Here is a 12,145-nt window from a genome sequence, read left to right on the forward strand (position 1 = left end):
TAGCCAGGCCACACTGTGTTGGTGTTTATTGATCTAGGCATTACAACATTGCTGTATGATCTTACTACAGCATCTAACCTAGACAGTCCCAGATATTTAACCTCGTATGATAGCAAAGCTCTCACTATTGTTGATATTCTAAGAAATTAATTTAGATTGTCTACAATTCTGTTTGTCTTTAAATTTCACTCATCAGTTATCTGTTGAACACTCATTCATTTCAATGAGTCCCCTAAATCTTCACTGCTGCACTGGGCACATCGTGAGCAGATGGATTTGGCAGGAAGTTTTATGGCCAAGCCTCATTTTTGTCCCCTTTAATTTGAGGCTGGGAATGCATGGGGCTGAGAAGACTGATTGAGAAGAAACTGACAGTTTTCCTCCAAGAGCTTGCAGTGCCTGGAAAAATTTAATCAAATAGTTTGTGAATTTCAGCTCTATAAAAAACGAACTGTGGTTAAATATTGAATTTTGCTTCATATTTGTGATAGGAGCTGGGTCACCTCTTCTGAGATTTTCCATGGAGTTATAGCAGTTAAAACTCCCTTGTAACTTCTGAGCTGGATTGATCACGTAACTGAAATATGTCACAATTTGAGGAGGAATTCAGCTTTCCTCATTCAGGTGGCTTGCGAGGACTGTGGGCTGCACGAGGATGATGAAACCCTTTGCTCAGCATGGAGGGCTTTGCAGTGTCACAGTGCCTCAGGGCCTAAGCATAAGCATGTGGTTTGGAAGTCTAGCTCTCCCCAAGCCATTCGGGGAGGAGGGAGGTGGAATGCAAGAGGCAGAGAAGAACGGTCCTGGATGAGAGAGCAGGGGGATGAACTTCAGGAGCCATCCACCCCATGGGCAATCCATGTGAGTAGCTGGCTGTACCCCACCAGTGACCAAAGTTGTGCCAGATGCAGCAGCGTCAATGAATCATCTAACATGACTGTGATTTTCACAGCTGAGATGGTGAATTCATCAATCAAATGTTTATTTTGGCCTCTGTTTTTAAATACCCCTGGAGGGGAAATCGCTCCTTCACCTGCTTCCTGCTGGGAAGCCCAGCTGCTCCTCCAGCGGTGGTATGGAGGCAGAGGGCTGGCTGCCTCAGGAGATCTTCTGTCAGGAGATTGCTGATGAGACTAACAGCTCCCAGTCCACTTTTGCACCGAAGCAAGTGAATTTCTTCATGCCTGCTGCTTAGAAGGGATTTGAGCACATCATGAAAGAGCATTTTCTAAGTGCTCTCCTTTCAATGACTTGTCCCCTCATTGCCTCCTATCACTGTGATGCCTCCTCTGTCACCTGTGGCTCAATTCCCACAGGTGTGGGATAAATAGGGATTTTTCCTGCTTGCAGGGTCTGACACTGACAAACAGGGCTGACGCCACCCTGCCAACCTGCGTGGCTGAGGCCTACACACGTGCCCTGCTCGGGAGCAGGGCAGCATTCCCGGCATGCCGCCATGGTACAGACGATGCTCTGAACTGCTAAACTTAGGAGCGAGGCGACAGCTGGGTAAGATCATTGTGCTGCAGGAGCTTATCCAGTGGGGTAATGCTTTGGAGACTGGCACAGCATGTTTTTGTGGCCAAGCAGCCCCGTCTGCCTGGTTACAATGTGCTTTTGTTTACTTGAACTCAGAGAGGATTTCTTGTGTGACCGTGGTGAGCTTTGGTAAAGCTGAGGTGTGATCACCATAAAAATGTGTTTTCCATGGTCTCTGAGTGACAAAAAGCAATACTGTAAGGCCAATTTTCTTGCTCACACCAATTTTCTGCTCAGCACCTTTCACAAACAGGGCTCTACCTGTGAGGATGTTGGCCTCCTCTGGTAAACTGCTTGTAAATAAACTCTAAGCCTTATGATAACACAAATAATTTTGTTTACCATCAGAAATATTTTAACATGAAATTAAGGAACAGACTCCTATTCCTTGGGAGATTAATATCCTTTCACACAATGCTGCAGACACTCCTTAATGTTTGCAGTAGCATTGCTCTAACCTTCAACATGAGAGAAGTCAGCCTCAGCTTCTTGGCAAGCAAACAGTTTTTTTAAGCAAAAGCAGCAGAGTCATAGTAAAGTCCAGGAATTCTCTAAGAAGGAGCCCTCTGCCTGTACAAAGCTGCAATACTGCCGTGTTTTCTTAGTTGTGTTCTGCACCTTTGCAGGTGTTACCCTGTAGACAAGCTAATCCTGGTGCATCTTCATGCAGCCAAGGACTGCTGAGGGGAAAGAGCTCCAGGCTCCCTAAAAACCCCCAATTTCATACTTTTAGACAGTCCTGAAGCTCTGGTGAAGTGTGACATTAGCAAGATATTTTAAATAGAAACAGAGAGAGGTCAGATGGAAATGTTTGTGGTGGTGGGTTGCTGGACCCTGAGATCACTAATTCTTCTGAGGTCCACTTTATGCTCAGTTGAAGAGGAATAGGAATGTAAAGTACATAAGGAGCTAAGCTTTAAAATATGTAAGTGCTTTAAAATGTGCCAACTTGGAAAAGAGGAGAGCAAAAGTCAGGATGCTCCCAGTAGTACACAGACTTCTGAGTATTGATGTAATCAGCACTGAAGAAATTAATCTCAGGGAGTCCTGAAGAATGCAAGCATTGCACACTGGTGGTGGATGAAGGAGGCTGAAGCAGAACAGCAGGGTATTTACTAAAGCTGCTCCACAGACAGAGGTTTTCGGAGGGAACATCTTCAGTGACCATTATAAATGTAAACTTTTTCCAACACAGCAGGATAGCTCAAACATGAAATAGAAATAGATGTTATTTCTCCTGTATAAGCTGAAAGAAATGCAAAAAGTGGAGAAATAATGAGTCAAAATAGCAGGAAATAGATTTGAATTAAACAAAACAGAATGAAACCCCAAATTGGATCCGTTACAGGAGATATTTACTTCAATTACAAGTTAAGTCCCTAGTTGCCTCTCTTCAAAATGTGTTTCCTTGTCCTTTTGTCTTGGTATCCTCCTTTATTCTATGACTACTAGTTGCCTGCAGTTTGTATTGTGCTGCTGAAACCTGAGATCAGTCAGGACCATATCTCTTTAAAAAAAAAAAAAAAAAAAAAAAAAGAATAACCCAGGCTGGGAAGGGGGAGCTAAAGCCTCTGCTGCATTGGGCTGCTCGGATACATTATACATTGAGGCTGCAGCAGTGGTCACGCATCCCTCCACAGCTTGCTGATTTTGCAAAAGAGAGGGGAAAAAAGATCATCCTGCATTCCAGATGCTGTCAAACACAAGCAACCAGTGGAAGAAATGGCACAATGAGCAAACGAGCATGTGGAAGCAGTTTATGAAGAAATAGTTACGTGCAGAGCTTTGTCTCGGCTGATGCTGTAAGTATGCGCTCGGTCTCAGATCCCACGGCCACTGCGGTTGTCTGGGGGAGATGTTTATGGGTATCCTGATGCCCTGGGAGGTGTTTCACAGGTATCCTGATGCTTTTAGCACTGGCAGTTGGGGAAAGCGTTGACTGTGGCATGTTTAGCAATATATCAAGCCAAATAAAGGCATTCTCTGCATCTCGACAGGGTTTTCGGGTGACTGACGAGCTGCAGTGCACTGGCAGGGTGGGTGAAGCCCAGGACTCTGCACATGGGCTGCTCTCCTTGCCGGGTGGCTTGCCTGGGCTCCCCTCTAGGTGTGCCAGCAGCGTGCTGCAGTACCCCCCTCCCTGAGCACAGGCCGCCCTGAATCGCAGCACCGCCTTCAAGCACAGGGCTACACAATACATTTTTTCACGCCATGGTGCCTGACCTGATTTTCAAAAATCCTACAGTTATTCGTTACACAAGCTTAGTTCATGCCAAGTGCTGTATTCTTGATTTTCATTATGTATGCATTTGGAGAAAGCTTATGAAATTCCAGCTGCTTTGCGTGTTACCTTTGGGAGGCTGGGTCTTAATATAGCTCTTGCTAAGAGAGTGCCAAGTATGATTTATTACTCAAGGAATGAACGTTTTCCTATGTTTTATTTCTGGTTTAAGAATACGTATGGATTTTTATATGTAAACATTTGTGCTTATGGAAATCCAGGGTCATGTTCTCTGGCAGATGATTTAATGCCTTTTGTTCTGCATCTGCTGTGATGATCTAGTACAGTTTAAAACCAAGTAAAAAAGCAGAGCTACGAGCAAGTTTATTGCACTATGTTTCTGAGCAAATTGTTCAGTAACCAGGCAACATTTCTTTATTGTAGCAAAAACTATGCATGTAGCTAAAACTAAGTAACGAGTATTTCCCTTGTTCTTTTATAAGAATATTAGTTTTGCTTTCATCTAAGTACTGTGTAGGACCATGGCGATTTGTTCTGAAACAAAGATTATCATCTATTTGATGGCCTCTGCAGTTGCACCTCGGTACTTAACCAGCTGCTGCAGAAACTGCTGGAGATCTCACGCCAGTAGTAGGGGAGGTAACAGCAGGATAGATGTGATGACCAGCCTTGCTGATGCATTATGGAGGACAAATAGATGATGCAAGGAGGAGTATTCTTCTGTGCATCTCTTCTGGGACCTAGCAGAACTGCAGCTCCTGATGCTCGTGCCATCAAGTAACTACACACTTGTGTCCCTGTCCCACTGGGGATGTCAGACAGAGCCTACCATATACTGGGAAACTCACAGGGAGCTTCTCCCATCGCTGCTTTTGGTGTTATCCATGCCTCATGTTCTCAGAGGTATTACAGCTCTGTCACCAGTCATTTGCAAAACAACTTCTTATTGCTTGCTGTGAAAAACTGAATTATAAGAGGCCCAATTTAGCCCTCAGTGAGCTTACAACAAAATACCATTACTGAGGACTGTTCCAGCTGGGAATGTGAATGGTGAGGCTGTGGCATTGTCAGTGTTCACCCTTACTCCCTCCTCTCCTGTGTAAAGATTGTCACCAACACCATGCAACATCTCTGGTTAGAAGCAGAATTTCCGAAGATTAAGAGAGCAATAATTTGCTTTGTCACGTGAGGGTTATATGAATACAAACAGAATGCAAAAGAAAGTCCCACATAGAGAATTTCTGTTCCCATACAGAAAATGTGCAGGACCATGACATAATTCAATTAGATAAGATTGTTTTATAGGCTGCTTACTGTCGTGTGAAGGCAGTGGGAAAAGTTCAGCTCCTGTGTACTTCCATTGTTTTCAGCAGAATTACACTGGGTGGATTTGGTATTTTAGGGTCCAACTGGAGAACCCTTTCTTTCCGTCCCTTTCTTTATTGTGCTCCTGTTTCTCAGACATGATTTCTCTTTGTGGACTCCAGGGCAACAGGCCAAGTTTCATACAAAAATAATATGAAGGATCTAAGTGCCCAAGTTAAGAGTGTGCTGGCCTAAGGCTCCATGTAAATCATGGGGACACTTTCCAGAAAACTGATAGACAGCATGCCAAACATTAGCCAGTGGTCTTTGTGCTCACAGTGTTTGGGGTCTGTTTGGACCCTACTCTCAAAAGCTCTGCTTCTAAAACATTACATTAGGGTTTTTTTCTGTTGTTGTTGTTGTTAAAGTATCTGGAAACATCATTTTTTGTAATCCAAAAGAGCATTTTCTTGAAGGGTTTAAACAGCAAGTGTAATGCTGCCCAGTTTGCATGAATCCTTGAGATAAGACATGGAATTGAAATGTAGAGGAAAACATGCATGTTGGATTTTGAAGTACTTGATCTTTTGGAAGATTTAATCTTTTTAGAAATAAGTTTTAATTAGTTCAGTGATAATTTTTGTTATATGCAAAATATTATTCAGCTATTATTTCTGCCTCAGCTAAGAAATACAAGCTGAACATTAATTTGGTACAGAAGCTTTTCTCTATATATCGTATTCAGATTTTTCTTATCGGTGTGTACTTAATGGGTACACAGGCATTTTAGCAGCCTTGAACTAAATCTCTAAATGAGGTGGTCTACTTTATTAGTATTTTTCTTCCTTTTGGCTATTTCAGTGGTCACTGTTTGGAATTTTTGGCCAGTATCTTTTTTGTTGTGATGGAGGTACAACAGGGCTGCGTGAGGAAGGTTTCACACTGCCTGTGAAATGTTCATACACATAAGAAAAACCAACCAACCAAACATGAAACCATGAAGGTCAGACTAGAAATAAATGAGGCCTAGGTGTTTACTCTAAACATACCTGTAGAAATTGTCTCTACCCAGATGAAACCACAATAGCACAGCATTTCTGGTGGGTGATGATTATCCTCAGGACATGATGGGGCAGGTGTTGTGAGCTCCTCTGTTAACCTCCCAGGAGAGCATGAATGTACCCAGGTTCCTCTCAGCTGTAGGGTTTGGCTTTTTTCCTTACAGGAGAATGTTAAACCTGGTTGCATATCCTCCTCACCACCTGAGACGACACAGATGGCAGAAAATAGCTAAGGTCTGAGCTTTACCTCTGTGCTTCCACAAAGAAAGAAATAATAACATTAGTATTTAAATTACCAGTTTTAGTTAAAGCTTCACTGAAGCGTCTCATAGCTCACAGAATTGTTTTAGGTCAGGTTAACAGATCCAGCTGTCTCTTTACTAGTTGTATATGGAACCTGCTGGAGCTTTGCAGCATTAACAACAAAATCACTCTCAGGTTTTCACCAATGTAAGCTGAGATCCTCAAGAGCATGACAGCAGGTTCAGAGTGGTCTGATGTGTTTTACAAGCAGGCACCAGCTGTCAATGAGTCCTGTTCCATAAAATCATTCACACTATGAAATAAATTGCAAATGTCAGGAGATGTCTGGGAACCCATGGGGATAGAAGGGGATTTGCAGCCCACTGCTCTCAATGCTTGCTTATGCAACCTGTGCTTGCACCATAAACCACCCCATGTAAATCTTTCCCTTCCTTCTTGTATTTCTCCCTTGATACAGTTCTTTTTGCTTTCTCCCAGGCCAGTTGCTACATGAATTACCTCTTCTGATCTACTCGCATTAGTTTTTCTGTAACAGAAATGTCCCTGTTCTTACCCGATCCTCCAGCAGCATCTCACATTTTTCCTACTCCCCCGGGATGAATTTGGAAGCACTGACCATATCTGTGCTGCTCAAAAACAAGGGACAGGAAAGAAAATTCTGCCCATGCCCTAAGCTGTCTCCTTTCTGTCCAGTGGTACAGCCAAGCTCATGGCTGAACTGGGAGCAGCACAAATGTGTTGAGCCATGGTCTCTGTCTAGAGCAGTCCATGGACAAGAAACATAGCAGGCTGTGCACTATATATATGGTGCTCTTTTCACTGCAGGATTATGTGGACTCTCTTTCCAGGCGCTAACAAGTAATTTTGAACTCATAACCTTTATATTCATGTTGGACTGGCATTGGAAACATAGATGCTGGTACAGGCTTGTGTTACCCTGGCAGTGCCATGCAGTATCCCAGCCTACCACAGTGCAGATCCATCAGAGCACATTAAATTTAAGAGCTGAAGAAATTAAAAGTGCTTTACAGTTTGCTTTGGCTACCTTTGTCAGCGCTGAACACATCTCTTTAAATCATATTGGTTGTTGATGTTTATACAATGTGTGTGTGTATCTACACTTAGAGATTTCCCCCAAACAGCAGTAGTAGAGTCGAAAACTCATCACTCTGGGACATAGAGAATAATATACAATAAATAATTTGATTGCATATGTTAGAGACCACTACCTTACTGCAGAAAAATGGATTATTAGACCTTAAAGGGCATTTTCATCTCTTCTGTGATGCCACAAAAACTGATTTATTTCAGTTTCTCATTAGCTGTGACAGGGATGATGTTAGACAAGTTGTGCATGCTCTGGCTTATAAATAATAAATGAGAAGGACCATGTCTCCTCTTTCTTTAATGCATTTGTGTTATAGCTGGATAGAAAAAGAACTGGCCTGCTTTGTGGAGGATAATGGATTAAAAAGAATTGCTCAGACACAGCTGAAGGTATTGATCCTGGGGGCTCCTGCTTATCACCCTTTCTCTTGTTCTCTGGCATCTCTCTCACCATCTTGTGAAATACTACCTTGATTAAAAGGAATAAAAATAGAATCCTGAAGTATTCTAAAAAAAAATAGAAATAATAGAACAAATTGCGTGTTTTTTTTTTTCCTCATTCTAAACTTTATAATATAAAAATCTTCCAAATACCATATCAGTGGAACTTCATTTCTTAATTTGTGATTTAGTAGCTCCATTCTTAAATATACTTCTCTTTTCCTTCTTTGTTTCTTGTGCAGTACTTGCAGAGTGAGATTTGTTATAAGCATCTCATTAATCATAATTTTCACTAATAGGATGCTGTTTAATCAAGTAGTTAAAACTACTCTGCAAACACTCATGGATGTATGATGATACTTATTATATCCCTGTTGCTTAATATAGCTCTTTGTGAATAATGCTATTTCTGTTTCATATGCTAAAATGTCCACGTTCATTTCAGTCATTTGCTTATCTAAAGTTTTTAATTAGGAAAAGCAGCACAGAAATACCTGTTTAGAAAATAATATCTTGATTTGGGCATGTTGTGAAGCAACAGAAGATAAGGAGGTGATGTCAAATCATGGACATACCAAAACTTGGCAGAGCTCTCCTAAGAATATATTTCAACAGTTGCTGTAGTGAATGACACCTGTTAAACACACTACGTTTTCATGCTTTCATAATGATTTGCAGCATCAGCAAAGGAGTTAACTATTCTCAGATGTGTAAAGGTTTTCTCCCCCACCATCTTGGCATCCTGTATCTAGCCAAGCCTCTGTGTTAATCTCCTTGCGTCTGCAACGTTTGGCATTCCCAGATGTAAATTTTCAGCATAACATACCCCAGTTTAGAGTCAAGTCCTGCTACTTACACAAGAGACATAAATATAGATAAATTCCCTACTTAAAAGCATACTAGTCATAGGCAGAAAGTGCCACGACATTTGTCATCAATTTAGGCCAACAAATGGCATAGAGATGAAAATACTTTTGGTCATGTCTGTCAGACTCTATCCATACTTAGAGAAGTATGTCATGATCTTAAAAGCCTCTTCTTGCTGTTTTTGTACAGAATTCATCTTGGAGGACCAGGAGAGAAGGAAGACAGTTGTTTACTTTTGATTAATATCAGTAACTGGAAATAAATTTCAGCCTTGCAACAGACACTTCAGGAGGATATATCAGTTGATCTGAAAAACACCGTGTGTCAAGTAGATGAGCAGCACTTACTGTGGCTCTTCTCACTATTGAGACTGTTTCTGAAGAAGTTTTCTTTACTTTGCAGGAAAATTTGTTTGTCTGCAATATAGAATTTCTTTGAAGAATTGAGTCCACTCTCAAGTTATTCCCTAAATTTTCATGTGTGCCTTTCTCCTTGACAGGAGTTGTGGAGGCATGCAGCATTGTGTCTGTGATAGTAACTTTATGCTATAAAAGTGTCATTTTTACACAACTTAACTGCCATTATTTCAGGCCTTTTGACATAAAAAGAGCCCTCCCCAGCCCTCAAAACTCTCCCAGACCTGCTAAGACCACAGGGCTGCCACATGTAGCACAGAGAAGACCTGGGACCAGGGGTGTGAACTAGGTCTGTGGCCTAGACCTAGTATGGTTCTGACGTTGAGCATATATGAGTCAGTAAGCATCATCCAGAGTGGGGACCAAATCCTGCGTTTGGACCTTTATGGACAGGATGGGAACATCTGCTCTCCATATTGCTGCCTCCTCTGCCATATTGCTGCCTCTGACTTGATCTTTTGCAGAAAATGGATTTGCTGTCTGTCCTGGATCTTAAAGGTTACAGCATCCTTCTCTGTGCCTTTCAGTTGTCACTGTCCTTCCCCGCTGATACTGACCCAGTTGCTGTTGTGCATATGATTTTCCTGATGTGCCAGTAGGGTAAGGCTGCCCTACTCTACACTTTTCTTGGTTCCTTTCTTTTCCTAAGCATCAAGCATAAGCTGCATATCCTTACTTTTTAACCATTTGCAACCCTCACACACAGTCTTCAGTCACCATCTTCACTGTGAAGCTGACCTGCCTTTTTGATTGACCAATAATGTCAGCCTCAAATTCTCAAATGTTCCCATTTTTTTTCCAGCTGAACACCTAAGTAACTTCTCCCACAGAAAGCCAGAGGTTTCTACGTGCTGATCTGAATCAAGTGTGGATGATGATGAAGGACTGCACAGCTTGTGTTTGAAACCACATTGTGCAAAGCAGCCATATGTCCCTACCAGCTGATGCTAATGGGGAGTAAGGAAATTGTAGATGCCTTTATTTCCTCCCTGCCTTTCCTCATTACTGTCCTTTCAAAAATATCTTAGATAACTACTTTGGTAATAAAATATGAAAAATAGACAACCTTTCAGCTACTTCAGTGTTGTGGCAACTCCGTGTCCTTTCTAACAGGTATTGTAGACTTTGTTTCTAGGACTGATTCTGGGATAGGTACTAAGTGTTGCAACCCTCATTAATAGGGGATTGTGAATGACTTTGGGAGTTTTCTGGGATACCAGGCAAGTCTCTACACTTCAGGCAAGCCATGTTTTACTCAAGTAATGTGACAACTACATATCTAAGTATCAGGTATTAATCACTCATACCTGTCAAGCATTAGGTGTAAGTTACTGTAAATCTGATGCTGCCAGGTTTGTCTTGATGGCCACAGGCTTTACTGGCTGTGTCTCTGGGAATGAGTTGGACAGTCTCCAGAGCACTTCAAAGATGACACTGAAGAGGTTGTCTTCAGTCTTCCGCAAGCGCCACTGGCTATTGCTGGAATTTCCAAACACTTTTACATAGGTGAGGACTAGAATGGTCTAAAGTAATAGGATTTCTTCTCACAAGTGTGGCTTTTTTGTTCAGGTTGGTGTTATGTATTTGCAGACTGTCGCTGATTATATGATTCCTTCTATCAGTTGCAGATTGAGTACCTTTATCTTAGTTTTGATAGTTTTATGCAACTATACCAAGCAAATAGCTGTTACAAAATATTTTGCTTCCTGACCTAAGTCAGGCAGTCCTGTGGTATGCCTGGGCACAAAGCAAACGCAACAAAATCAACAACATCAACACTGAAATTCCCTGCCAAGCTGACTGAACAAACTCATCTATCTATATTAGATTGCTAGATAATGTACTAGGCCTGCAATTTGTTCATATCATCATTCTCTAAAAGCCAGATCATCATATTATGCACAACTGAGAGAGTGATCTTCTGTTTTAGGAGACTACACTAAAACAATTTTTGACTTAATGTATCCATCCATTTTTGTTTTAGTCTCATACATTTAGAGAGTCTGAGATGCATGAGTGAGCTTTAAAATAAAGTTTTGTTGACAACAGTATAGTATTCCCAGATCATAAGTAGAAGATGATTTTGTTTTATCTCATTCTTCTGGAGAAATTAGGAATGCATTCAGTGACCCACAGGTCAATGAACTCAGTTGCTACTAGATAAGAGGGTAGATGTGAATTTCAGTTAAGAGCTTTTCCCCACCCCTTACCAGCTGCTAGTTTCCAGATACACAAAATTAGATGCTGTCAGCTTAGATGTCCCCAGTGATTTCCAGGGCTTGGCTGTACACTGCCGGGTTGGAAGGGATATCCTGGAAGAGAGCAGCACTCTGATGTTGTATGCTGTGAGATCCTTCTTTGGAGGGAAGCTGATCAGTCTCCAAAGCCGACAAATTTCTCTGCTTGCTTCTTCTTTTGGAGGGCTGCCTGGGAACCACATTGCTTTTATGATTAATTTTCCCAGCCCTCCCAGGCTAAATTTATTCTGGGATAATTTAAACCTATATATTTTTGTACCCACATGATCTAATAAGTTAAATAGGACTTCTTCCCTTCCTGTGCTCATCCATCTTTAAAAAAATCCATCCAGCTTAAAAAAAAAAATCTCACCTTTTCTCTGCTATCTTCTTCATTCTGCTTGACTAAAGAGGCTGGTTTCTCTTAGTCTCTGCTTAAAAGATAGGCTGTTGATTCTCTTGGTTGTTCTTGTGATCTTAAGTCATGTCTTTGGGGATCTGTCATTAGGTTCTCATAAGCATCTGCCACACGGCTGGTTCTGTATCTACCATTCTTGTAATAATTTCCACCTTCTCCTACTCAACTGATATTTTCTGAGCTGCGCAGTGTTACTAAACTTCAGAAGGTGAGATTTATTCTTTTCCTTTTCTCTGGAAAAATATATT

General features: G+C 41.5%; 1 protein-coding gene across 2 annotated transcripts in view; it reads left to right on the forward strand.

The window, feature by feature from the left end:
• The first annotated feature begins 3,073 nt into the window (after positions 1 to 3,073).
• The window catches only part of SACS (sacsin molecular chaperone), a 58,944-nt gene continuing 49,872 nt past the window's right edge, over positions 3,074 to 12,145 (forward strand). For both annotated transcript variants that reach the window (XM_035326292.1, XM_035326301.1), the window contains exon 1: positions 3,074 to 3,341. The gene's annotated coding sequence lies outside the window, so the exon portion shown is untranslated. The remainder of the gene's footprint in view (positions 3,342 to 12,145) is intronic.

The sequence above is a fragment of the Oxyura jamaicensis genome, chromosome 1 (genome assembly GCF_011077185.1).
Source record: "Oxyura jamaicensis isolate SHBP4307 breed ruddy duck chromosome 1, BPBGC_Ojam_1.0, whole genome shotgun sequence".
NCBI lineage: Eukaryota > Metazoa > Chordata > Aves > Anseriformes > Anatidae > Oxyura > Oxyura jamaicensis.